Raw genomic sequence first — 12,168 nt, 5'->3', positions numbered from 1 at the left:
TGAAGTTATAGACTGAGCTCTACTATTACCACCTGCTTGACCCTATCTAGAAGGACAATACCTCAACCTGTGACCAAACTTACCGCACCCAAATCATCCTTCCTTTCCTGCGAGGGACTCGCCTTGATGGTTCTTACAACACTTAGGGCAAGTGAGGTAAGTCTTGGTGCCTGAAAGACTTCCCCGAGACTTAGATCCTAGTGATCTATTCTTCTAGTCATACAATTTCTTGGAGGATGGAACACTAGTTGATGAAGGGGCTAGGTCTGAAAACTTTTGCTCACTCTGCGAGCGATTTCTACCACCCGATTTCTACTTAGAATAGTCATAGTTCCCAGTCCTAGCCTTATTATTTTTCTTGGTATGTTCCCTAAGCTTATCACCCTCAACCTACTGAGCATGAGTCATATGCCTAGAGATATTCATGTCTCCCAATAACATAACATTTATATACTCAGTTTTCACCAAATCTTACACTCCATACAGGAACTTATTTTTTTGAGCCCTAGAGTCAGCAACCATGTGAGGAGCATACCTGGAAAGTTGGTTAAACTTGAGTCCATACTCTTGGACAATCATGTTACCTTGCCTTAGCATCATGAATTCCTGAGAATTTGGTTCTCTCAACTCTATTGGGAAAAAACTGTCTACAAAGGTCTCACTAAAGCACTCCCAAATAATAGTAGCTGCATCTGTACCTCTATTTTTCTTCCACTGAGTGTACTAGATATGAGCCATATCTTTCAACTAAAATGATGCCAACCTAAGTCAATCATTCCCAGTGGCCTGCATAACCTCAAAGATCTTCGTGATATCATCTAACAAATTCTGGGGATCCTCTCTAGTCTGTAATCCTAAGAACCCAGACGGATTTATCCTAAAAAAGTCACGGACCCTGGCTGCTGCTAATCCCCCATTTATATTCATAGGAGCTTGAACCCGCAGATTTTTCTTGTTGGCAACACTCTTAGACAGCATCTGAATTGCATAGCTGAATTGAACATTAGAGACTTCCTGATCTGGGACTGCAAAAGTTTTGTTTACATTCCTAGCATTAGCTCTACAATGGGCATGATCTAAAATGTAGAACGTCGAGTTATAATGTAATTAGATCATACCTTATTCACGATAAGAGTAACAAGAAAGTGAATTTTTCCTAAAACACTTCATATCTTCCCTCTCATTAGATGTGGTGCACTTCACACCCATGAAAAGAACTATACTTAATGCGGCTTTTCAGACATCCTAGGACACTTAAACCTACAAAGTTTGTCACGCTCTTAGCTAACCCCGAGACACGGATACGGGACCTAGGACCTCAAGTGTTCCCAAGCTAACCTTGTTGGAATGATCATGAGAATACAAAAGATAATAAACTGATGTTGAAGCTAAATCATAATTTAAAATGAAAAGATGGGGAATACCCATATGTTAAAACTAAGATATACTAAAACTAATGAGTTTAATACAATAAAGTTATTAACTCAATACTAAGCTGAAACTAACTATGTCTGAAAAAAGCTTCTAAACTTACTAGAAATGCTATGATAAGGCCCAACAAAGTCTAGCAAAATCTCAAACTGAAGGACTAAATATATACAACAAAACTGATGACTATTGTCCTCGGAGAATGAGGACTCACCACTGAATCTGCTGAACTAGACATCAAAAATTGATCTAAGCGCGATCTGAATGCTGGTAACCTGAACCTACATCACGAGAAGATATAGAGCACATATGCATAAGTACTTGAAAGGTACTGACATGTAGGATAGAGCAAAGATGAAATAAAACATAACTGAAAAAGCACAAAAGAAAGTACAATGTTTTGAACATGATATACTGAATTTTGAGCTAACTGGATGCAACGACCAAATTTATAACATGCCGAGACTGAATACTAACTAAACAGTAAATATGGTAAATGCGATAGAGTCTGTATGAACTGTGGGAGCTACTAATAACCTATAATAAAACCACATGAGGTAAATGTGGATTCCGATGTATACGCCCCATCAAGAGGACCCAATATACCCTGCCAGAGGTATAAACCCATGTTGGCGTGATAAATAAACTGATGCCGATAGAGGGTACTTACAACCTACTTGGCTAGTAGTTCTCGGACTATTGGCTACGCTAAACCTTAGTCCAACTCAGTATTATGCTATTCCTAATGAGTAAAGTGATTACGACATTATGACTGAATTTTTATAAATATTGAATAGCTATAACTAAACATGCAAATTGAGAATTCAACAATTAATTTGATAATGATGCATTAATAACTGAGGCATGTATATCTAAAGTGACTAAAATATCGGACCTAGCATGTGTAATTCAAGAACTAAAGAAATACATAGCTAGGGTTATGGAATTCATGCGATAAATTGAACAATAACTTTACAATCTTGTTTGGAACATATATTTAACTAATTTGCAATGATATGCTGTAAATTTAGAAACCCTCAGTTGTATAATGATAAGAGAATCAAGAACTGACTGAAAACTAGGGATCTAATGGGTGAAAGCAACCCACTAGTGAAATCCCAGATACCTGGTGATGGAATCCACGTAGACAGATTTAGATTTTGGGGCTAGAACTGTGGTAACCTTATTGCATTTTTGAACCAAGGTTCTTGATCTTTTTTGCCTATCTTTCTTCTAACTTTCTATGATTTGATTTATGATTTTGACTTAGCTAAGTTTTAGTTATGTTTCTAGTCTTAAACTGACAAAAATATAATGATTTAGGGTCCAAATGACGTATTATAGGGCTTAAACAAAGTGAGAAAAGACTAGAAAACCTCTAACTTAAAAGTTGTCGGAGTCACTCACGGAGTCGACTGACGGACCGTAAGTCGACTGGCGATCTGTACTGGTCGACCATTGTTTGTTATTGAGAGTTGAAGGTTAGCTGGCGAATCGACGGAGTTGACTGACGGGCGATGAATCGAGTGACGATCCGTACTGGTCGACCGTCGTTTGTGACTGAGAGTTGAATGTCAGATGGCGAATTGACGGAGTCTACTGACGGTCTGTAGTGGTCGACCGTTGTTTGCGGCTGAGAACTGGAAGTAAGGTGATCGATTGAAGAAGTTGAATGACGGACTATAAGTTTACTGACAGCCCATACTAGTCAACCGTCATTTGTGACTTGGAACAGAGAGTCAGCTGGCCCATGGACAGAGTTGACTGATGGACCGTAAGTCGACTGACGAACCATAGTTGGCTCCTTCGCTGGCACCTGCAACATCTGAAAATTGACATTTTTTTTACCTTTTTTGGTCACGGGGTGTTACAAGATTATTCAATAACAGGCTTCAATAGATTTATGATCTTAGAGGTAATTAAAAACAATTGAGCCAATAAGCCTTGATTCAAAACATGAATAATTGAACTACTTGTGTTCTACCTGCATAAGAAAGCTCTTTGGTAGTCCAAGAAGACTTTCTTGCTACAACTAAATCAAAAAAAGGAGGCCATTGGGTTAGAGACACCTTCTTGGTGGATAGTGGATACCTAGATATTTAAATTGTAATTCCTTAAGGGTAAAACAAAACTGCAGTAACAAGCTTGTTCATTGATACCACAAAAGTTTCATCATGATGTAAATCTAAATAATTGTATATATTAATGTAACTAGATAGTGATAAAAACTAGCATGATCATATAGATTTGTCGTAGAATCAAAGGAACAAATATTGTGATAGAATAGCGATTTGGAGGGATTGAATAAAAAAATTGTAGAGATAGAATAGCTGATCTTTTGGGATAGAAATCATATTTGTAGAGATAGAATAGATGATATTTAGGGATATAAATGACAGATCTTTAGAGACGTGTAATCTTTATTCTCTCTATATAATGGAAAGACTCCCACTTTGAGAGACATTTAGAAGAAAATTGACATGGTGTTATAGCCTTCTCTTGTTTGTCTTGTTTCATAGAGTCTCTGTGGTTCGTTCTATTTTTTTAACATCTTGTTTTTTTGTCGACCGTTTGTCAACAATCAGTCCTACCACCTAGGACTTTTGCTCTTGGTCATTCTAGATGCTTTATTGAGTCTTTGTAGTTTTTATAACTACTTAGAAGCATGAAATAACATAGCTTCGAATCCTTCAATGTTCATTTTACTGGAAAAAATTATTCTTCTTGGGAGTTTTAGTTTCAGCTATTTGTCACCAGCAAAGAACTGTGGGGCCATATACATGGAAGCGATCCTGCTCCTACTGATACAAAAAAACAACGTGAATGAAAGCAACCCTCTTATTGTTCTTAATCTTAGGCCGTATAAGACAGTTAAAGACATGTGGGATTACTTACAAAAGGTTTACAACAAAGATAATAGCGCAAGACGATTTCAGTTAGAGTATGAAATTGTTAATTATTCTGAAGAAGGTCTTTCTGCTCAAAATTATTTTTCTGGATTTCATAACTTATGGTCAGAATTTATGGATATTGTCTTTGCCAAAATACCTACTGAATCTCTATCAGTGATTTAGGGAGTTCATGAGCAAAGCAAGTGAGACAAATTTTTGATGAAATTACGCTCTGACTTTGAGAGTGTTCTCTCTAACTTGATGAATCGTGACCTGTCTCCCTCTTAGGATGTTTGCTTTAGGGAATTACTTCGTGAAGAGCAACGTCTTGACACACAAAATGCTTTGAAGAATGAAAATGATGTTACTGTTGCATTTGCTGCTCAAGGTAAAGGAAACTGCAGGGATATGAGTTAAACTCAATGCTACAATTGTAAGGAATATGGCATATTGGTAGCAATTGTAGCAAGAAGTTATGTAATTATTGTAAGCAACAAGGACACATTATCAAAGAATTCCCCACGTGCCCTCAAAATCATATGGTCAACGCTTTTCAAGATTGGATAAATGGTTCCATTAGTGATAACTTATCTTCAAGACATTCTTACTCCTGATATGGTTCAAGAAATGATCGTCTCAGCCTTTTCACAGCATTAGGATTACATGGTAATGATGTTACATCTATGTTTTGGATTGTTGATTCAGGTGCTTCTAATCATATGACCAACTTAACGAGCATCCTAAAGAAAGTATCAAGGTCCTTCACCAATACAGATTGCTAATGGTAGTAATTTACCCATTATCAAGGTTGGGGATATTACTCAAACTTTCAAGAATGTTTTTGTTTCACCAAAGCTCTCAACTAGTCTTATTTTACTTGGACAATTGGTAGATAAAATTTTTGATGTTTCTCGTAATGGTTTTCTTGTGCAGGATCAAGTTTCGGGGATGATAATCGCGAAGGGGCCTAAAGTTGAACGATTGTTTCGTATACACTTTTCGATATCTCCTATTCTATGTTTTGTTTGTACTTCTACTGCAAATAAGACTGAGATTTGGAATAAGGTCTAAGACATCCAACTTCTGTTGTGTTTTCTCATTTATTAAATTCTAGTTTATTGGAAAATAAAAATCATTTTTCAATTTGCTTCCATTGATTGTTGTACTTATAAATTAGGCAAAAGTAAAAATCCTCCTTTTCCTAATTTTGGTAGTCGTGCTACAAAGTGTTCTGATGTTATTCATAGTGATATTTGGGGCATCTCACCAATTATGTCTCATGCTCATTTCAAATACTTTGTGACACTCATAGATGATTATAGTCGGTTTACGTGCGCATATTTTCTTCGATCCAAATCTGAGGTATTTTTCATGTTCAAGAAATTGTTGGCTTACAGTGGTCCTCTTAAGCCTACTCGACGCTCTACCAGAGTATCGCGTACTCCTAATTTGCATGGATTTTCCTCCACTTTATCTAACATTTCTGTTCCAACTTGTTACTCACAAGATTCCAAGCATGACTATTGGCAGAAAGCAATGGAGGAAGATTTTTTGGCTCTTAAAGAAAATGACACATGGGATATTGTTTCATATCCTTCAAATGTCCGCCCTATTGGATGTAAATGGGTTTATTCAATCAAACTCCGTAACTCTTGAACGATCCAAAGCTCGACTGGTTGTTCTTGGTAACAAACAAGAGTATGGCGTGGACTATGAGGAGACTTTTGCACCCGTAGCAAAAATGACTACGGTGCAAACTATTATTGCCATTGTTGCTTCACAAAACAATTCTCTTTATCAAATGGATGTCAAAAATGCTTTTCTCTATGGTGATCTTAAAAAAGATATTTATATGAAACCTCCACCTATTTTGTTCTTAAGACTACATCAGATGTATGCAAGTTGAAGCGGTCTTTGTATGGATTAAAATAAATTCCAAGAGCTTGCTTTGATAAGTTCCGATATACTTTGCTACAATTTTGTTTTAAGCAGAGCAAATATGACTCATCTTTGTTTCTTCGAAAAACATGTGTAGGTTGTGTTCTTCTTTTAGTGTATGTAAATGAGATTATTATCACAGAAACCGATTCTTCACTAATCACTAGCCTCTAACCACATCTTAAAGATTCTTTTCATATGAAAGATCTTGGTACTCTTACATAGTTTTTTTGGGTTTGGAAGTTCATAATGTTGCTTCAGGTGTGTTTCTAAACAAACACATATATGCTCAGGATCAGACTTCTTTGGCTGGCCGTGAAGATTCCTCCTCCATAGATACTCCATTGGAAATTAACGTGAAGTATCGTCGTGAGGAAGACAATATTCTTCCTGATCCAACTAAGTTTCTACAATTAGTTTGGAGTCTAAATTACCTTACTATAACTCGTCCTGATATCTCTTTTGCCGTTCAACAAGTTAGTTCGTTTATGCAAGCTCCCCGTCATCTCCACTTGGTGGTTGTTCGTCGCATCATTCAGTATCTTCTAGGAACATCTACTCGTGGATTATCCTTTCCAAGTCGTTCTCCTATTCGTCTTAATGCTTTTATTGATTCTGACTGGGCAGGATGCCTTGATACTCATCGTTCAGTCACTGGTTGGTGCATGTTTCTTGGAGAGTCACTGATATCTTGGAAGTGTAAAAAGCAAGATCGTATGTCAAAATCTTCAAGAGAGGCTGAATATCATTCCATCTCTACTGCTTGCTCTGAGGTTGTATGGCTTCGTGGATTACTTTGCTGAGATTGGACTTCCTCAATCTCATCCTACTCTTCTTCATGATGATATTACAAGTGCTATTCAGATTGCTACTAATCCAGTTTTCATGAGAGGACCAAACACATCGAAGTAGATTGTCATTATATACGAGAAGCAATATATAAAGGATTCATTACTCTTCCACATGTGTCCAGTGATTTTCAAATAGCTGATGCATTTAGAAAATCTATGGCACGACAACGCCATCAATTTCTAGTAGCAAATTGATGCTTCTTCATCCACCGGCATCAATTTGAGGGGGGATGTTAGCATGATTGAAATCTAAATAATTGAATATATTAATGTAATTATATAGTGATATAAATTAGCATGATCATATTGATTTATTGTAAAATCAATGGAATACATATTTTGATAGAATAGCGGATTTGGAGCGATTGAATTGTAGCTTTGTAGAGATAGAATAGCAGATCTTTAGGGATGGAACTCTGATTTGTAGAGATAGAATAACTTACTTTAGGGATAGAATCTTTAGGGATGTGTAATGTTTATTCTCTCTAGATAATGAAAAGATTCTTAGTTTGAGAGAAATTCAGTAGAAAATTGACAAAAAGTAGATCTTTCCAATGTTTGCTTAGAGACAAGCGGCTTCAGAAAATTGGAAGCATTTGTATAGGACAACAATATAAGTGTGATCACTTCTTAAAGACAACAAAATATCACATGCATAGCACAGGTGAATAATACAAAGTTCAGAGCACTTAGGATTATAGCAGTAACAAGAAAACATCGAGACATAGGATCTCCTTGTCTAAGTATCTTAGTTTCATAAATAGGTTAATTGGGATAACCATTAACTATGATGTAAAAGTGAAAATTTTGCACACACTTTAAAATCCACACAATGAATATAGTAGGAAAGCAAAGTTAATCAAAAATCACAAATGTCTTCTATAATAGTTCCACATAATCTTTTAAAGAAATATATATCGTATCATTTTACTCAAAGAGATTGACAATTTCCTATAGCTTTTAGTGCTTTATGTACTTCCTATTTAAGTTAAATTTTTTGATAACTTCACTCCATGAAAATGAGAAATAGTTGGACCCTTTTGCATTACCGATATGTTGATACCATGAAGAATTCGTTTGGTTGTTCCCATAATTTATTTGTAGGAGTGCATACCATATTTTTTTATGTTGTACGAATTAGTCATTTTAACCTTCGTGATAGATAAGCTCATACATACGTCTTCCTTGTATTCATCTCCTTCACCGATAAAGAAAAGTATTTATTGTTGATATCTGCTTTCTTTATCCACTGAACTCTTCATTTCTTTCTCCGGGAACTTTCTTCAATAGTACTCCAACTTTCAATATCCTGCAGAGATTGTTTTAATTTAAGGAGTTGATCAGCTGCACATTGTGAGACTATCTGGCAATATCCATTCCAGCGTGGGTGATATTTTAAGTAGTATTCTAGAATTTTTCTTTATTTAGTACCTTAAACACAGGCTTGAGAGGTTTGAGTTTTGCCTACACTTTAACTATCCTCTCTTTTGGACACTGTTGATTCTTGATAGTGCTACAATATAATTGAATGATCATCTCAAATATTAAAGAATTTAAAGGAATGTTTGGCCCTCCATATAACCGTTTCCACTTTGAGTAGCATTCAAAATTATCCGTGGTTTTAGGAAGATCATACATAGTAACTTACATGTTCCCATTGCATCATCATTCTGAGTTCCCAAATATTCTATGGATTTTTCTATGGTTTCTATTTGTTCCCAGTTGTTTATTGCTTCATGTATAATAGTATCCCTTCCATAGTAGTTCATGAATCGATATATCTTGTATGCACTTAGTGAAGTAGCTATTATATCTATAGTTGTGACATGAGCCCCATATATCTATCACTCTGGATGAAAAAATTAGAATGATTAGCTATTATCTCTTGCTCTGAGACACCTTTGTTAATCTGCATTTAACTTATCCAGAAGGTATTTTTTATTGCTCTACCTAGTTGAGTCCATATACTAAAGTAAGGAGACACTTAAGATTACTAGTAGTGGTAGTAATGCGACAGTGAATAACTTTGGAAGTAGAGTATATTTGAGAATCATGTAATAATTTGAATCCTAGCCTATCCATCCACTAAATCGTGATAGTTATGTAGGGTGTTCTAGTTAAGAATCATATGATTAGCCACTTTGATTGATTTTTGTTCATCAACTCTCCTTTCAACCAATCGTCCAAGCTTATTATGATTATTCTTTCGATACTGATTGAGCTACATTTTCATGAGCCATTTATTAATACCTCGCAAATTCTAGAAAATCCATGCATTGAGGTAATTTAGAAAGGTCTTCTTTATGAGAAGGGTGTTTGTTGTTGCAAAATGTATCTCTCTTATCAAATCATACACCAGACATGTTTTTAGAGTTTCCTAAGTTTGCTTTTTGGAGGTATGTTAGTACCAGTATGAGTTAAAGTTCCTTAAGGATCATGAAAGCTAGGACCTGCAATTTCTATGCTTCCACATGATCTTTGAGGGTGTTGAGCATATATTCTAGTAACCTGATTTTGACCTTTTGTGATGATCTTAGAGGGAACATCTTTATCCATCCATATTTGTTAAATCTTCCTTAACTCAGGTCTCTTCCATTGTTTTGCTACTAGATCTTTTATATTCGGTGGATGGACGGAGAGTCAAAATACCGAACATACATTACAGAAGTTAGAGCGAAAGTCATACACTAATTTCTTCTAATACAGATTATCACCAGGATCCAAAACAGTTATATCATAGATCAAGGTTTTATAAATATGCACTTCTATCAACATCCCTGTTAATGTGATTCTAGTTTTTTTTATGTGCACTCATTACCATAATAGGAATTCCCATCACACTTGCTATTCTAAAAATAATTCTATCCCATCACACAACATTGGAAAATTTGGAATTTTAATCCAGAAGTGAATCAATGTAGGAATCACTGAAATCAAAATGCCGAGTCCAAGGTTTTTGAATAACGTGCTTATAGTTCATTGTGTATTGACTAGAAAAGAGTAGATCATTCAAATCTATAGTGAAATGGAATATTACGTACTCTCCTTGTTCATGGTAGAAACGCTTTGGTTCCGCATCACATGCCCAGAATTGCCCAATATATCTATTAATAGCTTTATTCCCTAGTGTTATACGCAACTAAAAATGAGTTACACTTGGTTACTTCTCTATAAATTGCATCTTGTATTAGTTGTACCAGTTGTTTCCCGTTCATAGTTTCTTAAGGGATATATTTGATAGCCAAACCATTTTTTAATGCCCCATTATTAGTTAATAAGGAGGTCCACATAGAATCTTGTTGTGTGTGGTAGCGTTAAACCCAACAACTACAATGTTGTGAGCAAGTGGAGATTGAGATCCTCTTGTTGCAGATCTGGAAACTGTTGTTTCCTTCATTCCTCGGGTATTCAAGCTATGCTTCAATTCATCTAGTGTGATGAATATTAGTTGTACCCTTCTAAACAATTTATCGGCCTAGAGGAGGTGCTAGACTCATGGGTGGTTTTAAACCTAGTGGGTAGTGTTGTGCTAATTTATTTCCCTTGGTCTCCATGGTTCATTAGTGGTATAGAATTGTGTATCATAGGATTAAGATTTTTTTGATTTCTTGCTATACATCTTTCACGACCTCTAGCCATGGCAGCCACTAGCAGCGAACGTTAAACTAACGTGAGCTACCTTAAGAATTATTCTGTTTCTTCTCTTCATTTCTGAATAATGCTAATTCAACACAACATTGTAATTCCTATTTGATGTTAAATTTTTGAAGTATTGACTAAATTAAATTTGGTTAATTTTGCAAAGGAATAAGTTTATATTGTGTGATTGGAGCTTGTCCATCTTGTATAACCGCTTCAGCTTGTTTGAACAAATTGGGCATAAAATGTTGTGTTAGAAAAAAAATATTTTTGTGGCTGTTTGTGGAAATAAAGACCATGATAGACATCATTTGCATTTATCTATGGATATTTGTTCATTACCTTTCATGACACATGCAACTTAATCACCAAAACATTTGCCACAACAATGAATTGTGTCGATACTTTGGTGGGTAATTCATTTTTATGGCAAAAACTTTTGTGATTAATTTCCATGTGTTATAAATGGAAATGAACAGTAGTTCTTAGATAAACGCAAGTGAAGTCTATCGTAACTCATAATTTCAAAAAATAGCCACAAAAGTCATCATTTTCTAAAATGACATTCTTATGCCCAATTCATCCAAACAAGCTGAAGAATGTATACCTACTAGAGCACCTCTTACGACAACCACTTCTACTTATTTGTTTGCAAAATTAACCATTGAAATATAAATATCCAACAACCAATGCATTCTAAAAGTTACCTGAATTGTTAGAGTGGTTTCATCGGAAGTCTTGAAAGGATTACGATCTAATGGCAGAATGATGGATCAAAATTATTAATATTGAACCCTAGAAGAAGCATTGCTAGTGTGATTCCCTTGAGATTTGTATTCATTGGAGAATTCGATTCCATTTATGTTAAAGAAAATCTTAACACTCTTAGAGGACTTATGCTTTCAATGTTCTATTGAGGTGATGTCTAGATATATGTTATGAAATTAATTTCTATTAATTGTCCTTTTATTTGTGTAATAGGTAAAAATACAATACCTTAATGATAACTTTATAAGATTTTGTTCTTTAAATTCATAAAAAATGAGCACTTTAAAACACATCCTAGTAATGTGAATTAAAGATGTTGCGTCAATTTAACGCTCAAAAAAGTCATGATTTTCACCCTCCAAAATATCAGTCAAAGTAATCTAGTTTTGGATTAGAAGGTAATTAGTCAAATGTGGTCAAAATTTTCTTAAATTTCACCTCCTCAAATCTTTCCTTTTCTTTAAAACAGACTAGAACTATAACATCCCAAACAAAAATCACAATCAAGACTCGAATCATTCTTCATTTTTCAATACGATTGTAGGGACTGATTCTAATTTTTTATGGTGTTATGGTCAGTAGACGTAATACCTAGAATTTAATAAAGATATAAAGGAAAATTCATTCAAGTAAACTATCTGCCTTTTATTTTG

This window comes from Solanum pennellii, chromosome 9 (genome assembly GCF_001406875.1).
Source record: "Solanum pennellii chromosome 9, SPENNV200".
NCBI lineage: Eukaryota > Viridiplantae > Streptophyta > Magnoliopsida > Solanales > Solanaceae > Solanum > Solanum pennellii.
The sequence above is the reverse complement of the archived record's forward strand: the minus strand, read 5'-3'. Positions refer to the sequence as shown.